Raw genomic sequence first — 20,818 nt, forward strand, 5'->3', positions numbered from 1 at the left:
AACGTTCATGAAAACAGCTCCTAACCCAGCCGAGTGGTGCTCAAAGTTGCTTAGGTTACTGCAGTAGGCCATCCTCTTTGCAGGAGGTACGGACTTCACTGAAGGTCCGGGGTGACACTCAGATACTTTAGGAAGAGCCGACTGCAGTTTTTAGATTTGTCATTGAGCCGAGGCAACAGCCCAGAAGGCACAGTCCAGTAGGTCAGTAACACAGGCCACACCTGGATAAAGCAGCAAAGCCTCCCCTCATGCAGAGGGCTTGGTCTCTGACAGGTCTGCAGGCAATGAGCCAGGGAGCCCGAGGTGTGCCCGGGGAGAGCCAGCTCCGCAGACCGTGGCTCAACACCACCTTGTTCAGGGCATAAGTAGGGAAAGATCCAGCACGTACCTTCTTGATGAGGCAAACACGGACTCTTTGCAACATGGACACATTGTTGGAAAAAAAAAATGTGAGTAAATAAATCTAAAATACAACAACAACAAAAATAAGGGGTGATGAGCACTCTTTGGAAGTTAGTGAGACCCCTGGGCCATTCAGAGGCTCATCTCTCCCAGGACATTCTCATGCACTCTGAATAGCTAGGAGCCCTGGACGTCCCGGGGAGGGCTTGTTTGCCCTGGAGAGTGAAGGGGTCCCTCCCTCTGCAGACAGGCCACGTTGCAGCGCCTCCCACAAGAGCTCTGAGCTCAATACTCAGGGTTTCTCTCCCCCAGGTGGCTTCTGCCCTCACTGTGTCTCCCAGGAGTTGGGCAAAGGAACTTGGCATCCAGATACCCTGTAAGTAAATAATCAGTCTTCTCCTGATCCGGAAACCTTGGTTTGCTGCCGGGATGAGACAAATAAACAGATATTGGAAACTTAACCATACATCGCAGAGCCCAAGGACGATGCGGCACTGGAAACATTTTGCTCCAGCCACTGAGAGCCACAGGATGGGTTTCTGCCTTCTTCCCCAAAGCTGTAGGGCCTTGAGCCCTTCTCCACCAGACAGGGGAACGTGGGGTCAGAAACCACATGTCCATCTTCCTAAAGAAGTGTCCCTGTGGTCCTCGTGGCATTTGGGGGTGCAGAGGATGACACTGAGTGTTTGCTGCGCAAGTGAAATGCACTAAGCTAGCTTGGGGGTGGGGAGGCGAGCGCCGAGGCCCTTCTGGCCTGTCCTGGAGTTCACGGGCACTGGCAGTGGTGGCGGCCTCCCCCGTGGGCTCCTCCCCCTGCCTCCTGAGCGGCTCCGTGAGATGCCGAGGCGCCAGAAGCCCACGGCCACGGTGTCGGCATGCCTTCCAGGATACGGCTTCTGGGAAGAGTGAGAGGACCCAGTGCAGGTGTTGATTTGGTAATTTACTTTTAGAAGATTTCCCTTCCCAAAAGGGAAGTGTTAGTAAAGTCATTTCAGTCTGAGAAGTTGAGAAGGAAACGTTTGGTTAATTGTCAAGCGGCCATTCTTGTGCAGAAAAGCATCCAGTCTGCATATCTCAGCCCCAGACACGGTCCCATTCCAGAAGCCCCTCACCCGTCCCAGAGGCCGTCGGTCCTCCGCTCAGGCTCTCCAGTTATAAGGACATAAATGTGAGGAGGACAGGAATTGGGTCCCTTGGTCCTCTCGCTCCTTCTCCCCACGCGCAGTCCCAGCTCAGAGGGAAGCGCAGGGTGCTCGCTGTGGCCCGTGCTAATTAAAATCAGATTGACTCTCAGACTTAGGAGCAGAAAGACCCAGAAAATACAAGGTGCCGAGAGCCGAGGACATGATAAGCAATTAAGGGTTGATGGAGTATCGTGTCCAACTTGCAGACTGAGCATCGGGTGTTCAAGAAAATCTCCCCCACGAAAACGCCCACATGGAAGGGAGGCTTTTAACTGTAAGTGTTGCGATGGCTTTACCGGCCAAACGGACGTGGTGATGGATGAGCAGACAACCAGATGTTACGGCAGATACGGGACGTCGCGGCGCGTGACGAGGCTGGCCGTGGGAGGCGGCAGACAGACAGAGGGAGGCCCGACCAGCCCGCCAGCTTCTCGGCCCCAAGCTGCGCCGCGGCCGCCGGGGTTTGGCACACACGTGACAGGGGCGCTGCAGGGAGAGTGATGGAGGCGAGCGCGCGACCCGCTGTGAGCTGGCAGATGCTGCTGGCTTCCGTTCCACCCAGGCCTGGCTGCGTTCTCTGGGCACCTGCCACGGGGTCCGGAGCCTGCCGCCTCGCCACGGTGTGGGAGGGCAGGGAAGGGCGGGCGCTCGGGAGAGGAGGCTTCAGAGAGAAAGCAGAACACAAAGAAAAGCAGGGCCACGTCCTTGGCCCGTGACGCCCGGGCGCCGCGGCTTGCTGGGCTTCACGGCCTCTCGCCTTGACATCTGAGCATGCTGTCAGCTGCGGGGCCGTTGGTGATTGCTCAGCACTGCCTCCGTGTCCCCGCATGCCGTCCAGCACATGCCCTCTCTTGACGGGCCCACCGGCAGCCTGCAGAACAATGGATGATGGGATCCACGTGTGCCTGGCGGCCAGATGTTACAGCCCCAGGAACACCTGGAGTAGTGGCAGGGCTGAGAGCAGGTGACCTTCACTCGGGGCTGAGACACCTGCCCGCTGAGCAGTAGGCATCCATCCTCCACAGCATCCGTGGGTCTCCTCCGACCACGACACCTGCTTGTGGAGGAGACGCCGGCCGCCCTCGCTGGCTGCGGCGGGGGCTCCTGGAGTCACCACCGGCTAGGGGTGCCGAAGGGGCTCCTGCATTGTGTGGGACATGGTCTCCACCCCTGACCCTCTGCAGCCCCTCACCGGCGGGCCTGCGACTCTCAGCCTCTTATCACAGAGCACCGGGGATGGTTAAGAATAACAGTGGTTACGATAATCTTCTCGGAGACCTGCGAGGAGGGTCTCCCCGCCCCTGTCGTTAAGAGAGGGCGATCGATTCGCCCAATGGCACACAGCTCATGGACCCCAATCAACCTGGGTCTGATGCCAGCACCCTGCTTTCTACCCTGTCTCACTGGGAGGTCATGGGGTGGTGCCGAGGATCTATGATCACGGATCCTGACTCCAGAGCGACAACACCCAATTTGACATCAGGTCGGGGAGGTCACATGGTAAGAGTTAATAGAGCGTGGAAACTAAGGTTGGGCCCCTTTTACCCTTGAAAGTCACGTTACCATTCTAGGCACCATTCATTGCTCCACAAACCACTCTGGAGACGTCCCCAAAGCTTAGATTCTGGTATTGAGGTTGGTTGGATACATCAAATGTTTCCAGGGAAAGCCTGTCCTATGAGGCGACCCCTGTGGGCTACCGTCTACATAAGAATGAGTTTTGTTTGTTTGTTTTTTAATGCAGAAACACGGCCAGCCATGTTTTCATCAGCCTCCACAGCGCTGTGGGTGGAACCTGGGCTGACCCCAACCCCCATTCCCAGCGGAGGGGCTCCCGCCTTCCCTGAGTCCGTGGGACGGGAACTGTGCACCTCACCCCACTTGCCGCGGGGACCTTCTGCCCGCCCCTCGGGTGGGAGACCCCATTCCCAGGCCAGGTGCAGTTGGCTGCTTACACGTCCGTGGGCCCAGAGGACAAGGAGAAGATCCTCCATGTGGCCAGCCTTCCTTACCCGTCCTCGACATGGGTGCCTGGACTCCCGTGAGCCAGCCACAGCTCGGAGAGAGCTGGAAGAGGAGGAGAGCGGGGTCCCATGCTGGGGTAACCTCCCTGAGTGTGTGAAGTGCGATGAGCAGTCCAGACAGGTTCTGGGTTGGAACCAGTGGTTGATGACTGTCGGCACACACACGGGGCGCACCCCAAGGTGGTGTCAGGTCTGAGCCCGAGGTGGTGGGAAAGCTGCCCCACCCACAGTGTGGTCCTGGTGCCCCCTTCACAGGGGCATTCCTGGCCCCCACTGACACGTGGATGGGCAGGCGGAGCTGAGATGAATTGAAATTGGGCCTGACTGCGAAACAGCCACCCTCAAGAGGAGGAGAGATGAAAGCCAAGCAATGAAGGGCCCCTTCAGGCGGTCCGGGATCGGCTGGGTGGTCCACACGCCTCCCCCCTCCCAGAGTCTCTGGGCAGAGCAGCCGGGGGGCCTGAGGTGACCAGCTGCTTGCAGCAGAGCACGAGTGAGCGAGCGTGAGCCACAGAACAGGGTGAGAAGCGGACCCCAGACCGCACGCCGGGCCTCCTGCCACAGGGGACGTGCGAGGGGGGGCTGCTCCCTGGCTGTCCTCACGTGCGCCTGAAGAAAGCAGCGTTTCTGTGCACGCTTGCCCCCGCCTGGCCCCTCTGGTCAGGGACGGGCGAGTTTCCTCCTGAGAAGGACCGGCGGCCCCTACCACTGGCAGACCGACCGATCTGTGCCACAGCTGCCTGATCCTGGGCTACTGGCCACACAACACACAGTCCGCAAACAGGCTTAAAACAGCACATGTGTTATTAGTGCTCCTGAGTCTGTGGGTCTCCCCCAGTCGCGGGGGGTGGCTCTGGATCTCGGTGGGCTCCGATGTCTCACTCACGTCTCTGTGGCCTCCGCCGGGAAGGCTGGGAGGCCGGGAGGCTGGGTCTCCCTCCAGGGGGCTGCTATGGACTGAACCGTGTCCCCCCAAGTCCATAGGTTGAAGCGTTAACTCCCGATGTGACCGTGCTTGCAGATGGGGCCGTGCAGGAGGGAATGACGCTAATGAGGTCCTAAAACCCACGCCATGATCCTGGAGGACCGGTGTCCTCACAGGCGGAGGAAGACCCACGGGGGCCTCTCCATCACTGCGTGCACGGGGAGAAGGTGGCGGTCTACAGGCCGGAAGCATCCCGCCCACACCTGCGTCTCAGACTCGCAGCCCCCAAACCGAGAGCACGTAAACGTCTGCTGTCTAAGCCGCCTGTGGGGGGGACGCGCATGATGGCAGCTGACTGTCCCTGCTCGTGAGCCAGCCTGGGATCCTCACGGAGTGACCTCCGGGAGGGCTGCCGGGCCTCTGGAGCCTCGCACCTCACTCCTGCCAGGCGGGTTTCTACACCAGCCCGGGGCAGGAGGGCGAGGACACCACGAAGTCCACCTCTTGGTGGGAGGGGCTGTGGGGAACACGTGGCCTTCGCACCCGCTTCCTCACCAGAGGCGGACCCGGCCGGTGCACGCACGTGTTTTACCCGAGACGTCGTTTTTATCGGTGGTTCTGCGTTTAAGGGAAAATGAGGGGAAAGAACGGAGAGTGCGCCCCATTCCTTTATTGTTATTGCTAGTGTGGCACGTCTGTAAAAACTGATGGGCCGGTGTGACAGGTTAACTGAACCCCACAGCTGTGTCGGGTCACTCTTGGCGCCGTGAGCTCTCGCGTCCGGGACAAATGCGTGCTGATAGGTGTCTGTCTGCCGCCTTCGCGTCATACAGGATGCTGTCACTGCACGAGCCTCCTCTGGGCTTTACTTCCTCACCTGTCCCCCACCCCGGCCCCTGGTCTTTCTACTCTCTCTGTGGTTTTGCCTTTTCCAGAATGTCATAGAGCTGGAATCCTATAGCGTGAGGCCTTTTCAGGTTGGCTTCTCTCGCAGAATAATATGCACTTAAGTTTCCTCCCTGTCTTTTCACGGATTGATGGCTCATTTTTTTAGTGCAGAATGATATTCCATTGTCTGGACAGACCACAGATTATTTATCCATTCACCTCCTGAAGGGCATCTTGGTTGCTTCCAAGTTTTGTTGACTGTGAGTCGAGCTGCTATACACACGCCCGTGCAGGTCTTTGTGTGGACAAACATTTTCAACTCATTTGGGTAAAAACTAAGGCGGGCCGTTGCCGGATCGCACGGCAAGAGTGAGGTTAGCTCTGTGAGGAGCAACTGGCTTCCCACGTGGCCACACCACGCGACATTCCCACCAGCGATGGAGGAGGACACCTGCAGTGATGTCAGTGCTCTGGGCTGGGGCCACTTAAGTACGTGCCTGGTGCTTTCTCATGGTTACGCTGATTGGTAATCCTCCTCTGACATACAGCGCGGAGCACCTTCGCTCAGGCTTCTTGGCCGTCTGTACGCCTTGTTTGGTGTGGCGTCCAGATCTTCTGCCCACTTTCCAATTGGGTTATTTGTTTTTATATTATTGAGCTTGAGTGTTCTTCGTATACTTTGAATACTAAGCTTTTATCAGATATGTCTTTTGCAAATCATTTCATCTCTGAACAGTGTCTTTGCAGAAGTTTTTAACTTTAATGAAGTTTAACTTACCCATTCTTTCCATTATGGATCACACGTTTGGTGTTATATCTAAAAGTCACATCAAACCCAAGGTCACCCGCATTTTCTCCTTATATCTAAGTCTATAGTTATTTATAACTCCTAGTTATTTATGATCACTTGTATTTAAGTCTATAATTCAATTTGAGTTTATGAGATCCAGGTTTTTTAAGCTCTAAACTTATATAATTTGGGAGGCCTCTCTACAAAGAAAATACAAAATCACAACCACCAAATTAAATCTTATGAAAGGGTCTTTGCAAGAGAAGGGCCTTCAGGGTGAATCTGCCTGTGCTGCTGGGTGGGCAGATAGGGGCGCTGTGGTCCCCATGAGGTCCTAGCAATGACATAGGACAGGTAAGTGGGCGATAAGCATGAGGGCTGGAGCAGCGAGCCAAGCGGCACAGCCCTGGACCCAGAAATTCTGCAGCTGAGCAGGTGCATTGTCATTTGCCCACCATGGGAGGCTCTGCCAAGGCTCCAGGGGCCATCTAGGACCTTGTGGGTCAACACCTTCCTCCCCATTCAGCTCTTCCTGTTTCGGAGTCTTGCAGCTTCCCCAACAACACCTGGGGATGGAGAAATGAGCCCCCATTACTCGGGTGCCCCCATCACCCCGTCTGCCCCAAAGAGACAGAAACCCAGTATCTAGCTCCTCAGTGGCTCAGGAGCAAGCTCAGTCGCAGAATTTTTCTCTCGAGGTGTGCGGGACTCTTTGGAGGGCTGGTGCTCATTTGTTCTCCAGAGCACCTGAGGCCCCAGTCTCTGCAGGTATGTCCACTTCCCTTCCTCCTGACCCTCAGGGCTTCTGAGAACCAAAGCCAGGCAAGAGCTCCTGCTCCCCCCATCTCAGGCATGGCCCACCCAGGTCCAGCTGCTGGCTGGGTCAGAGGGCGCAGCCCTGATTTGGGTGCTGGATGGCATGTGGGGTTTCAACAGCAGCTTGACTTGGGCAGGAGGGAGACTCTGAGGGCTGAGGGAAGGGATGTAATGATAGTAGTCTTGGGCCCTGGCTGTTAGTTCATGGAATCCTGATTCTTCATTTTGGGGTGAACTTGTGATGAGTTGATTTTAGCTGACAGTCTTTTCAACCAGGGAGGAAAAGCCAATCAGGCATCTGCCCTTCCATCCTGGGAATCTGGCCCTTTAGCTGGAGCATGGAGGGCTGGTAGGACAGTCACTCTGAAGAGGAGTCTGTCTCCTCCCACTTCTCCTGGCTCCCCTCTGCACCTGCCTGCCCTGTCCTCACCTCCTGAGGCAAGAGAGCATACACCACCTGCGCCTCCTCCCTGCAGCAGTCAGATCAGCACCTGAGCAAAGTTCCAGGCAGCACGAGGAGCAGCAGAGGAAGGGGACCCTTGGCTTCTGCCCTCCAACCTCAAACCCCACAGACATTTGACCAACATATTTAGGAAAAGGCCAAAAAAACACACCTTAAGTAACACGTCCTTGAATACAAGTTTGTTTGTTGCTGAAGACCACACTTTCAGCAGCCCTGTCCTGGAGGCTCCACCAGCCAGGTGTCTTCAGCAGCATTGCCAAGGGTGCTTCTCACCACAAAGACCAGACCGGTATGGCTCTCTCTGCACCAGGGCTGAGGTGGCAGTCCAGGGACCTCCTCCACCCCAGACCTGGAGGTGTTAGCATTATTCCCCATTGACTGAAAAAAAAAATGCGCCAAACCATGCTGGGGTCTTATCTCCAACTAGGAGATGGGCGAGGAAGACTTAGTGAGGAAAGATGTGCATCTCCATGTCTGACAAGGTATGTTGAATCAGCTTAGGCCCTTCTTTCAGAGCCCCATGCAGCTGGTGGGCAGGAGCTCCCACAGGGAGGCTGTTGATAACAAATCTGTCCAAACAGACTATTTTTAGGAGTTATAGCTTGCCTTTTTTTTTTCTTTTAAAAGACAAATTCTGAGAAAAGTGGTGCTTTCTCCTATTTCCTTGACAGGGAATGGTGACTTCCAATGGCATGAACTTCCCTGTGCCCATAGGTACAACAGTAAGAGTAAACCCCTACTTTGAAGGGTCCTCCAGGGATCTAACAGCATTGGGATGATGAAGAAGCCAGCAGAGAACCTGATGCATGGCGAGGGAAAGATAAGTAAGTTCCTGAAGATCAAAGACGTTTTTATGCTGATGGCCCTAGTTCGGGCACCATCTCTGACCTCTTAAGGACAAGACCTGGTCCCTAAGTCCTGGTACAGTTTCTAGCCTAGTGGCCTCTGTCTGACTGTCCTTCCCGGGATCTGCTGCATTTGCCATCACATTGTCTGTCCCCCACCTCCCCCAAGGAGTTATGTCATAGTCCCCCACCTCCCCCAGGGAGTTCTGCAAAGGGGTCTGCCTGCTGACCATCCGCACAGCCCAATAGTCATGGAGAAGGAAGGCTAGTGGCTGACAGTGGGTGCAGGAGGCTACCCCTCGAGCCTGGAGCAAGCACACGACATTGTCCGACCTTGGGAGGGCAGGCAGGCGGTGAAAAATGAGGCTGGGTAGCTGATTCATGAATCGCTGCCTAAGACTGAATATAATGGAAGCAAATTATGCATAAACAAGGTATGGTTCAGATATATGATCATTACAGTTTGGTGCCAGTGTCCCTGTAACTTGCTGCAGAAATAACGCAGGTGGGGTGGGCCGTGCAGTCTCCTTTAGAATACCATGAAACAGCCCAAATTGTTGTGTTTATATTTATTCATGCATTTTGAAATATTCTACCACGTTGTCAGTTTCCTCATAGAGGGGTCACATGGCATGCTGCCTTGGGGACAACAGTGCAACCCAACCTCGTAGCAGCAGGGTCGGGGACCACAGGCAACAACACTAAACACAAATGAAAACTTTGACAACTACCCCAACTTAGGGAACCACGCACACACACACACACAAAATACTGTCTGTGTTTTGTTAAGGGGCTGCTATGGTCACGAGGAGATACCATCTCTCACCTCCTGGGACGGTAAATGCTCCTCCACGCTTGTGGTGTGGCAGGTGGGTTCCCCCCCGGCCGGTGTTGCTCTGGTGCTCACCTGGTCTTCTGTATTCTCACAAGCAGTGCTGTGGGGTTAATACGCATTACAAAAGGGGGACGGTGAACATGAACTTTTTATTTTAGTGACGTGGGTAAGCAACACATTGTGTGACATTTGTAGGGCACATCGCTTGGTCTTGTGGCCTCCCCAGTGGGTGTTGTCTTCGCTTTGCTTGCTGTGGACGCTGATGACTAAGTTCATGGAGATGAACCCGCAGAGGGAGGGGCTTGTCCGGCCGAGAGCTTGGGGCACTCAGCTGAGATTAGCGGAGGGTTTTATCTGAAAGACATGTTCAGGTATAGGTCTTACCTGAGGTCCCAAAGACCAGAGGATGCCCAACTCCATCTCTGCTTTCGTGGGGCAGCGTGGGGAACAGATAGGAGCAACACCTACGAGACGCTGGCCACGGGGAAGCAGCCATGGCCGGGATCCGGACAACGTGTCATCTGTGTGCTCAGAAACGGAAAGCTCTCTTTTTACCTAGGGTCTGAAATAAAATATAAACAGTTAAGTGCAGAACTTGGCTTTGCTGCAGACCCAGCCCTTCTCCAAACCCCTGAGGTTGAGGAGGCACTAAGTGGACACACAGGGGCCCCGGGATAGAAGAACACAACCATCCAGCTGCAGTGAGACGGGAGCAGGGATCCCCATGTGCACCGTCCGGCCGCCGCTGCCCTGGGGACTCGGCTTGTCCCCGCAGGGCTTTGGGCCCCCATCACCCTCCTGGGACGTGCCCAGGGCCCCGACTCCACCTGTCGGGGGCTGCGTGGAGGGTCGCGGTGGCATGAGCACACACGTGCATTTCCGGGAAACCGTGAGAGCCAAGCTGCCGTGTGAGGGTCCTGGCAGGGACACCGACCCCACGGGACAGTGGGACCGTGTGCCTCTGGGGCAGGAGGTCGGGGAAGGGAACCTGCTAGGCTGGATGGAAAGGGCAGGAACTTGGTGTCCAGAAAGAATTTTCCTCTCCGCTTTGGGTTGTTAGCGGGGACAAGGGTTGAACTCTGGTGCTAGAAGGAACCATTGAACACCTCCAGTGAGCGGACGGGCAGTGTGAGATGGAGCTTTTCACCCCAGAATCACCGGACGGCATCCAGCACCCAACCCCATGGCCAGCAGCCAGCGGCCCCAGGACCTGCATTGGGGTGTCACCCCCACTCACCCTCCGGCTTCATCCGTCCCTCCTCCATCAGGTCTGTCACTCACTCACCCGGCAAACGTTGCTTAAAACCGAGGCTGGATCTTATAAGGCAAAGCGGTCAGAGATGTGAGCCCACCTGACATGGGTCAAGTTCATCAAGTTTCCTTCCTGCACTTCCTGGCACCGGGTCCATGCAGGGCCCTGAACCCAAGGTGCACAAGAAATAGGCTCTCTCCGACCCGACCGTCAAGACTGCGGCGGGTACACAGGTGATCACAGCGCAACGTGATGAGGTCGCAGCCCCCACAGGTGGGACAGAAGTTCTCGCGCGGACACCTGCAGGGTGAAGCAGGAAGGGACTGACGGTGAATCTCGAAAGTGGCTCAGGGACAGATCGGGGACTTTGCAGGGACATAAAGACTGGTGCTTCATGGAGACAGGGAGTCTAATTCAGACTCCATGTGTTCGGGGACAGAGGAGCAGGTTGTGGAAGGGTGTCCCAGGCGGGATCTAGAGGTCAGTCTGGGAGGCAGCCTGGAGGAGGGGCCTGTGAGCAAGCTGCACCAAAGTCCTGGAGCAGGTGGGTCAGGCAGCAGACAGGGAGAAGTGGCACAGACGACACGTCCGGACCTGCTTTTGATCGGAGGGGGGCCAAGGAGGAGGGGTGGCAGGACGTGGGTCCCAGGTGAAGGGCAAGGAAGACATTCTAAGGTCGTGGGCCTCCAACCCCAGGGAAAGCAGGGCCGGGTGCAGTTTGGGACTCTACCTGAGGCCATCCCAGTGGACTAGATGGAGTCTGTGAGGGCACAGGAGAGGTCCCCTGTGGGTGATGGGGTCGCTGACCTGGACAGTCCCCACTCTCACCTGCTGTCCTGCCACCAACCCTGTCCCCTTTACTTCCACAGCCTTCCAAGCGGGCAGCAGGCTCACTCCTCCCCGATGGCCAGATGCATCCTTGGGAAGTGGCCATTAGGAAGGACAGACAGGGTGGGCAGTGAGCCAACGGGGAGGCAGTCACACAGGAGGTCCCCCGGCCAGGCCCTCGGTCCCCGCGCTGCACCCTGGGGCAGAGGCAGGGGCCATCGTTGCTGGCTAGCGAGGTTCCGAGTGCGAGCCAGGCCCCGGGCTCTGCTGGGACGGAGCAGATCCCAGGCGCACTGGTCCAGGCTGGGTGAAGGCCTCCCACCCCACGACGTCTGGGGAGAAGCCAAGAAGCTGGAGTGACGCGGCCCAGACCATGAAACCATCAGGGAGGAAGCCACGGCCGGAGAGACAGCCCGGGGCGTTTCTGCGAGCCTCGCTGGCCCCCAGGAGCCACCCAGCACACCCTGGGCTCCGTGACCCTGAGAGACCGGTCATGGGGCCGCGAGTCCTCACTGTTACTCTCACGCAGCTGTAGCATATCCCGCGGGACACTGATCCCTCTTCACAGGCCTCTGCCTTGTCCCGGACACTCTGCATGTGCAACCTCATGAACCCTCTGATGACCGAGGAGGGCCATGCTCCCAGGACCCCTGCACAGATCCACACTGAGGCTCCGATCTGGGAGCTGCCGTTTGCCCAAGGCCTCGGGACCAGACAGAGGGCCCTGAGCGCTCGCCCAGGCTGCTCTGGCCCGGGGTCCACCTTCACTCTCCCGAGCTCCTGCCCTGTCTGTCCCGTGTGCACCTGTCCCGGGAGGGGTTCCAAGAGGGGCCCGGAGCCTGTCTGCCCCACGGGGACCTGCCTGGCCTCTGCCCAGACGGCGTCCGCACAGCTGCCGGGCCCGGGCTCAGCTGGATGAGGGAGGGTGGGTCGCGCCGGGAGCCGCGCACACCATCCCTGTGCGTTCCGACAGGAGCCAGCTGCCGGCCCCCCAGGACGGGCTGTCGGAGGTCACACGCCCACGGTGCAGCTCACAGCGCCTCCTGCCGGCCTGGCGAGGTCACTGGTGGCCACGGGCCATTTACTGTGACTGGCCGCGTGCTTGCTCCGGGGAGGCTGAAGACGGGACAGTGGGCACAGCCCGCAGAGGCCTCCAGAGAGCCGGGGGACACGCAGGACCCCACACCCCGGGGCCTCACTTCCATTCAGGACCTTCTGACGTGTCCCCTCAAGTGAGCTCTTGGTTTGTGGAAGTTGTGCTAAGAGTCGAGTCCCTCCCGAGAACCCCCAGGACACCCGAGTCAAGACGGGACGGTGCGCGATCTGTCTTTGCCCGAACTGTCAGCTAGTCTTCAACATGTCCGGAAACGCAGATTCTGAACACTAATGATAAAAAAGGTGTGTTCCATCTGGAGGTCTTAACTCCATTTAGCCACTTCCAAAATGTGATAATAAAAAGGAAAGGCGGTGAACAGAGGCTTTAGGTAAGCGGAACGCCTCTCCCCCAAAATTCCCCAGGAAGGATGCGCAGATCACGCCCCGGCAGGCGGGCCGTGCGGGGCCCGGGCGCCTGCTGCGCCCTCCTCCGCGGCTCGTTCATCACAGCCTATTACTGTAATTTTAATGAATGTTTATCTTATTTTCTTTGTGTGATCCAATTACTTTTGTTTTCTTAGCCAGCGTCAGGGATCTCTTGGTTTCCGGAAGCCTGCCAGTCAGTCCACTTTCCACGAGAACAATTCAATTCATTATCATTAAGCGCCTACTTTCAATACCGCGTTGGGGAGAGATCCGTGAAAGGATAGCTGCCCTGCCCAGCCCGGGCACAGCGCAGGGGAGAGGCGATCTGTTCCGAGCCCCTGAGCAGTCCCACGCTACCGTCCTCCGAGCCCCCTAATGACATTCTGAGCTGCCAGCTCATTAACAATCCCGTGGTCTGGCAGCCCCGCTTGGCGGGGGAGAAGTTGACAGTTGGGTTTGAAGGCTGTGAGGATGTGCCATCGCGAGGGTCATGTAGGTGGCCTGTTACTGCCGCTGCCGAGCTCGGCCCGAGAGCCCGGGGCCGGGACGGCCTTTGTGTCCCCGTGTGTGCATGGGGGTGCACCTGCACTCGTCACAGAGGCCATGCCTTTCCGAGGGTCCCATCACGCTCTTGTGACCGCGCCGGCGGGAGCGGACACCAGGATCGCTGCCGGCAGAGGGCGACCGCGTTCCCGTTCAGGCGTCAGGCAGGAGGACGACCGAAGCCCTTTCTTCCCGACACACCGGGGCTGCTGTAAGCCTGTTTCTTTCTTCTCTCCCAGCACAAGTGCTCTGAGCGCAGAACCAGGAACCCTGTCCGGTGTTCCTCACTGTCTCCCCGCCACCCCCCGTCTCTGTCCCTCTCCATTGTCCTGGGAGGGAGGTGCATCACCTGCTTCTCCACGGAGCCTCCCTGCCAGGTTTCTCTTCCCAGGATGGAGGTAAGCACTTGGTGGCAGGTTGGAGGGATTCCGTGGGTGATTGAAAGCACATCTCAGAGGCCGTTGTGCAGAATAGAAGTCCCTCAGACGCTGGAAAGACAATTAAGAATAACCTGAGGCCTGGAAGGAGGGAAGCAGAAACGGGGAAACAAATATCCTCTAAATGCCAAATAATCTTGTTCAAGCAGCAGAAAGACTTGACAACCTCGATTAACCCGCAGTGGTCAGCAAGTTGCCTGGAAGGTTAAGGTACAGGATCCACAGGGTAATGGCTCACCAGAGGAGAATCATCGGGGCATAGCGTGGCTGCACTCTGGACGGCTGGGTGAGGAGGAAGACGATCAGAGACGCAGTTCATCCACCCATGTCTAGTTTGAGAACAGCCTGGCATTCGAAGTTCATGAGGAAAATGCACAAAGATTAAGGGTTTCAGTAGGCCATCAGTGCAAAATTATGGGACATTCCTAGCAAGTAGCCATTTGAAAGAACCAGTTCTCCTTCACTATGGTCACGTCCAGTGGCGCACTGACAATCTGCATGTTTCCCGTGACAGTCGATGGGGTGACCACCCACCGGACTGTCCAATAAGACCTCTAATCCACTGTCACTGACCCAGCCTTGACTCGGTTCCTTCCATCTGTACACAAACAGGGAACAAAGACCTTTCACAAAGGACCCCCGTGGTAAATGAATCCTGAGCCATAGTCGGAGCTCCTTGCTGGAATTTTAAACGTGCCACTTCCTCTGGCACAAGGATGAGCCTCCTTTCCCCAAATACTCCTGATACATAGGATAATAAAGGACGCATTGCTTAAACTCCAAAGAGCTAAACAGATGCAAGGAATGCTTTATTATAAAAGCGCCTTGTGTATTTAATGGTATGTTTTTATTATAAAACAGAAAAGAAGGCCTGAAGTGGTTGAGGGCAAACACGTCCACGGAAACTCTGATGTGCAGACAGGTCACGGGAGGCATGTTGAGATGGCGATCCTGCTTCAGTGGGTGTGCGTGGGGCGTGTGTAACCAGCTCTCAGGTGATGCTCGAGCTGCTGGTGCTGGTGGTCTTGGACCAGAGCTGGGCTTGCAAAGGTTAGAGAGCCAGGCTTGACCCAGCGGCCAGGGTTCTTCCCTCCGCGTGTGACATTGACCGCCTGGAGCATGCCCAGCGTCACACCCGACACACGGAGAGTTGGTGGTAAATACCAGCTGTCATGAATACTGTTGAGTTTTTTTACTCAATCATCGGGTGGTGCTAGATACATACTAACATCTTGATCTTGGTGAAAATATTATTTATTTCATAAACCTAAATGCTATCTTGTTTTCAAGGATATATGTAAATTAAAACTTAATTCTCAATGACCTGAAACATATTATTTGATGTTAAAATGTTAAAGAAATAGACTGTGGTATTTTATTTCTACTGTTTTGAAGCATTCTTTATACTTAATCAGATTAATTTTCCCCAAAACAGTTTTTCCAATGTCTTTATCTATAAAAATAATACCACTTAATTACAGAATAAAATAAGCCATCGCTCTGTTATTTGATTTCTCCATTCACAAGCATATCGCAGACTGTCACATATCACTGCATCCGACAGAAGAGTTATCTCTGTGTGTGGTCACTCCTCCTTTATAAAATTGATACGGTTCTGATTTGAAGTCCTTTAGAGCTACGCTCCACATGTGCTTAGAGAGAAAGTGTGTTCAGAGACCCTCCAGATCTGCAGGAAACCTGGCCTGGGCAGCTTACTCCCCACAAGAACACGAGCCAAATGGGAGGATACGGGAGAGCGAGCAAAGTGTAATACCTTCACAGATAAGAATGAATTCCATCCCAGAGCCATAGATTAAGGATGTATCTTATTATAACAACAAAGCAAACAAAAAATATGCCGAAAAGAGTAAAAGGAAAACACGGTTCTTCCCACGTGGCATGATGATGCTCTTTGCCCATCGGGCTCCATGCTGGGTGCAGAGTCTGTATGAGAACGCTGAGCGGGGTTCTCAGAACTAGACATTGCAGAATGGCTTCCAAACATGCAAATTTACTCTGATGACTCTGGTTCTACTAGAAAGAAGTAAGCCCCGGAACCCCTGTTCAGGGTTTGATTTTGGTCTCTGTTCTTCTCTTTGGTCAATAGCACCATCATGAACTCATCGCTTCCAACCTCAGTGACATGCCGTGGACTCTGTCACCGACATGTCACTGGGGATACCCTATTCCTGGAACTACTCACCGTGCCTATCAGCTGACGAGCCCCCCTGTGTCCAGTGAAGCACCAAGATCTCATGGGATATCTCTCTTCCCTCTGGGACCACCTTCCCCCATCAGCTGGCTACAGCCGGAACCACTAAGTCATCCCTGAACAAATCCTGAAACCTACTCTTCATCTTCTGAGTTAAAGAAATACTACCCAATACACACACTAAAAATGTTATCTTTAATTATGTCTTATGTTTGCACAAAGTTTACACATTTGTTTTATCTTTTCATCTGTGTATTTGCTTCAGTGTTATCTCTTTTAAATTATAAACTAGAAGGCAGGGAAGCATTTTTAAATAATGTTTGCACAGTACTTAGCCTAAATCTCAACAAGATGAACAAGGTCAAATCAAGTCATCTATGAGAGTTCAAGCACGTGCATTTTTCCAAATCAACATTCAGAATGGTTATTAGGATGGATCTCTTGTCCATGCAGGTATCAGCAGCTAACATTTCTTTAGTGTCTACTACGTGTGTGTCTTTTTAAAGTGCATTTGTTCCTCACAGCACAATCAAGGCAGGTACTGTTACTGCCTACACCTGACAGACGAAGGAGTTCCTTGAACCACCAAGCATGGCACTAATTTGTCCAAACTCTGGTGGCCAGCAAGGGGCAGAGCAGGACGTGAACCTAGATGCTGGGCACTAGACCTCGTTCCCCGACGCTCTTCAGGGACTCATACTCACTTTCTCTGCTGTGTAACAGTTACTGCAAACTCAGTGGCTCAAAACAATGCCCGTTTACCATCTCACAACTTCCGTGGGTCATAAGTGTGAGTGTAGTTTATCCAAATTCTAATTCCCGATCTCACCCAGCTGCAATCCAGATGTTGACCAAGCTGCAGGCTCTCAAGAGACCCAATTGGAGAAGGACGTGCGTCGAAGCTCAGTCAAGTTGTTAGTAGATCCATTTTCTTGCAGTTGTGGAGCTGATGTGTTCCTTCTCTTGCTGACCGTCAGCTGGGAACCATTCAGCTCCGAGAGCCCACCAGAAGCGTCTCGCCATATGGCGGGCTACATCTTTGAGGCCATGCAAATCTCTTCCCTGCTGATGTGCTAAGGGGGAGTCTTCTGCAACGTAATCTAATCATGGAAGTGACATCCCTCCCTTCTTGTCTCATGCAGTGGGTTAAAAGCAAGTTGAGGATTTCACCCGCACTCAAGGAAAGAGATTGTGCAAAGGCATCACTCATTAGGGATTGCCCTAAGGTGCGCCTGCCATATTTTTATTAAGGAAACAATGTCAGAATCAATGCCAGAATCTCACAGACTTGGGGGCATGAGGATGGATTTAAGCTCCATTAAATGTCAACTTCTTTATTTGAAAATCCAGGGATACACTCTGGGAAAGACTGTTGTCCGGTAGGAGACCTGGGCTCTCTCACCACTCTGCCACTGACACCCCTGGTGAGCACAGAGAGACCAATACTCGATGGGAAACTGAGGCACAGTCGGGTCCATGAGTTGGGGTCAGTCTGGAGAGCTTGGAGGAAGTTCCAGGACAAGGGATGGTCCAGGCGGGTGATGAAAGGCATCAATGCCAAAGAGGAGCGAGTGAGACAAGCAGGTGCGCTTACACAGGGGACTCCGGAGGGATGGAGGTGGATGAGAGGAAGGGGCAGATGGAGTCAGGAAGGAGGGCAGGGGTCTGGGGGTTGAGGATGGAAAAAAGACGTCTATGCCCAAGGACTGGGGTGCTCACTTAGCATGAGACTCACTAGAAACAAGCTCTCTATCGCTGCTTTCATGACCTTAGTGATTTTATTTTCTTATTAAAAACTACCCAGTATCACTGCCAGTAAACCTGACTCTAATTGTGTGTATGGGCCAACATTTTAGGTGACTCCCCAGGTATATTCGGTCACAAGTGCCCACACTTGCAAGGAGTGGATTGTACGCCCCGCTGATAGACCTAATATCTGCCCCTGCCTTGAAGCTAATTCCTATCTGTTTGTGAGATCACGGCTTTTGAATTATCACAGCACTGCTTGCGAGGATTTTCAAGGAATGCTGGAGACAAATGCAAGCTGTCTCAGGCATCCTGTGCCACTCAGCCTTGTCCATCTTGTTCTCTTTCCTACACCAGCATAGGAGAAATTTGTGGGTCATTACAGCATCCTTAACATTCTTACAATCCCTTAGTACACTATATAAAAATCTTTAATTATGGCAATAAAGAAGAGGCACGTATTATTGGCAGTACATCTTGGTTCCTCTTTGGCAAGTCCCTCCCTGGGGCCCTATAATTGCTTTAGCCAACCATTAACCCAAAGCAAGGAACTAATAGAGAGTATATTATTGTTTAAATAATGCATTTGCTTTGAATATACAATTATGGCACACGGATAGGGAGCCATGAGAGGAATATAATTTAGCCTGGACCTTCAGCAAGCGAGTCTCTTCAGCGTTCTCCTTCCAGAGGGCTCCGAAAATAATCTGTCCATTTCCTCAGCCCCATCTTAAATAAGTCTGTGTCTGACCATGAACGGGACCAGGAATTCAGGAACTTGAGTCATTTCGCATATCCCAATATCCTACAGAAGCCCCTTTCTCTTATTGATTAACCAGTGACCTGTGACAGTGACTAATAAATTGGGGTAAATGACCACGTGGAAGCATCGCCCCAGAAGAAACATGTTTGCCTTTGTCGAGCAGCCGGGTTTCAATTTCATTTAGCAGATAGTTATTGAGAGCCTGTTGTGAGCTAGACACTGTGGGATTATAAAGATGAATAAACTGGAGACATTAACCTTGAGTATTGATAATCTAGTCAGCAGGGAGAGACAAAACGCTCCAGAATACCATCATGCATAGTTTGAGAGCTGTGGCCAGTCGAGTACCCAGTGTGGCAGCCTCGGACCAGTGAGGAGCCCCCTCCCTGCACAGACCACTGAGCTAAGCCTTGACAGATGGGCAGTGCGTTGGTGGATGGGGACCCAGGAAGCCGCTGCATGATCCCAGTTCAGGGAGTTCCCGATACGAGACAGGCACGGGCAGAGCCCCAGCAGCCCCCGGGAGCTCAGTTCTGTGGATGCCTGGAGCAGAGAGGAATCCAGGAGCTCTGCTATGGAGGTCTTCCGCATGAGGGGTCGGGGGGCTGGTGGGCAATGGGGGACAGTCAAGGTTTTCATGGAAGGAAATTCCATCCTCAGAGCTGCACTGGAGATACTGAGCTTGGAAGAAGCCAGGTTAGTTCAGACACTGCAACAGAGTCCAGACGGGAAGAGAGGGGAAGGAAAGGCACAATGATTTCATCTGCAGCATTGGGATTCTTATAAATAACTGGCATTTGAAATTATTATCTCCTCTCCTGCCATTAAGAACACTGAGCACAGATGGGTCGCCATCAGCCGAGACTGTGAGGTGTACGGTAAGGTTTGAACTGAGGCAGCATTTCCTAATCAGAAGGAGAGGTCAGCAGAGCCCTCTGGCAGGCCACGGGGCCGGAGGCAGAGGCTGGGAAGGCCTGCCAGAGAAGGTGTACTGCAGTCCACCGCTCCCCATCACCCCGCCATGGCTGGGCCACACCGGCTGGGGAAAGGCAAATGGACACAACCAAGAGGCTTACAGCGCAGAGAGGGTGGGGGTTTCAGTTCAGTTCAGCCAAGGTTTACAGGAAGTCCCTCCCGCTCAGGCCGCTGTGTCCCCCTGCACGATGACGCAGAGGAGAGCCCTGTCCTGGGCCTTCCACAAAGACTCCCAGTGAGGAAGAGCCTGGGCAGCAGGTCATGTCGTCCATGACGGGAGTGGTAGGCAAGCCGAATCACACTAGGGCAGATGGCTAATCCAAGGACTCCACAGTTGCACGGAATCAGGATGTCCTGGTCACACTGCCATCTTAACCGTAGCGAATAGGCAGTCCCATCAACTTCCCAGCCCTGAGCAGGTGCTGGTGACAAACATCACTTTAGACCACAATGGGACCCAGCTGGGAAATCCCGGCGTCCGTCTCACCTGCCACACTGAGCCACTCAAAGAAAGCCGCAGACCTGCCAGGGCTGGGAAGGTCTTTGCCGGTCCACCAGCTTACTTTAGAGTTCGTTGTTTTTTTAAGAAGCAAGGTGCTGGGGGAGTAGGGAACATTACCGGTCTAGCCTAACGGTCAAGACAGAACCCAGTTGTTGAGACGAACACACAAATGAAAGGTCTGCTTCTGTCTCTCCACTTTGCTTTAAGACTGTGTGTTGATTTTAATCCCCAAACTGCCCTGTTGGCTTCTCAAAATAATGGAAAAGAAAATAATTAACAGCTGTACTAGCAGTGGGAAGCAAACCACCCAGGGCTGTGTTTCTGGTGCAGATTTCTGACTGGTAGACTTAAAAGCAGCATTAACTCTTAAGTACATCTGAACATGCAGATGAATATTTCCAGCTTCTCAAGAGTAGTTGCCACAATCCCGTGTCAGAGACAGCATCACCACCCCTGCGCAGCGCTTAGTCTGTGCATGAAATCACCCAGCGGAAGTTGGAGGGATTCACTGAGACCTCCTCTGTACTGGAGGGAGTGGGCTGCCCACACCAGAAAGGCGTTGACATCTTGCCTCCCTTTCATGCCACATTGCAGAGCTGGAGAGGCGATGGAAATCTACGAATGGACTGTTGGACTAATGCCAACGATTGTCCGGTGACACGGGGTGTAGACGGACAGAGGGGTGTGTGTGTGTGTGTGTCCTCTTGCTACGCACTCCAGCAGAATGAACCACTTGCTCAGGGTCGCACCGCCCAGGGATGGCGGCTGCATCTATACCCAAGGACCACATGTCAGTCCTCTTCCAGAATGTCTGCTCAAGGGGTCGATGGCATTTCAGACTTTCCTAGTCAGCGCTCTCCAGAGCAC

Source organism: Mirounga angustirostris, unplaced genomic scaffold, assembly GCF_029215605.1.
Source record: "Mirounga angustirostris isolate CCGP_5_RB_7025 unplaced genomic scaffold, mMirAng1.0.hap1 SCAF_7, whole genome shotgun sequence".
Taxonomy (NCBI): Eukaryota; Metazoa; Chordata; class Mammalia; order Carnivora; family Phocidae; genus Mirounga; species Mirounga angustirostris.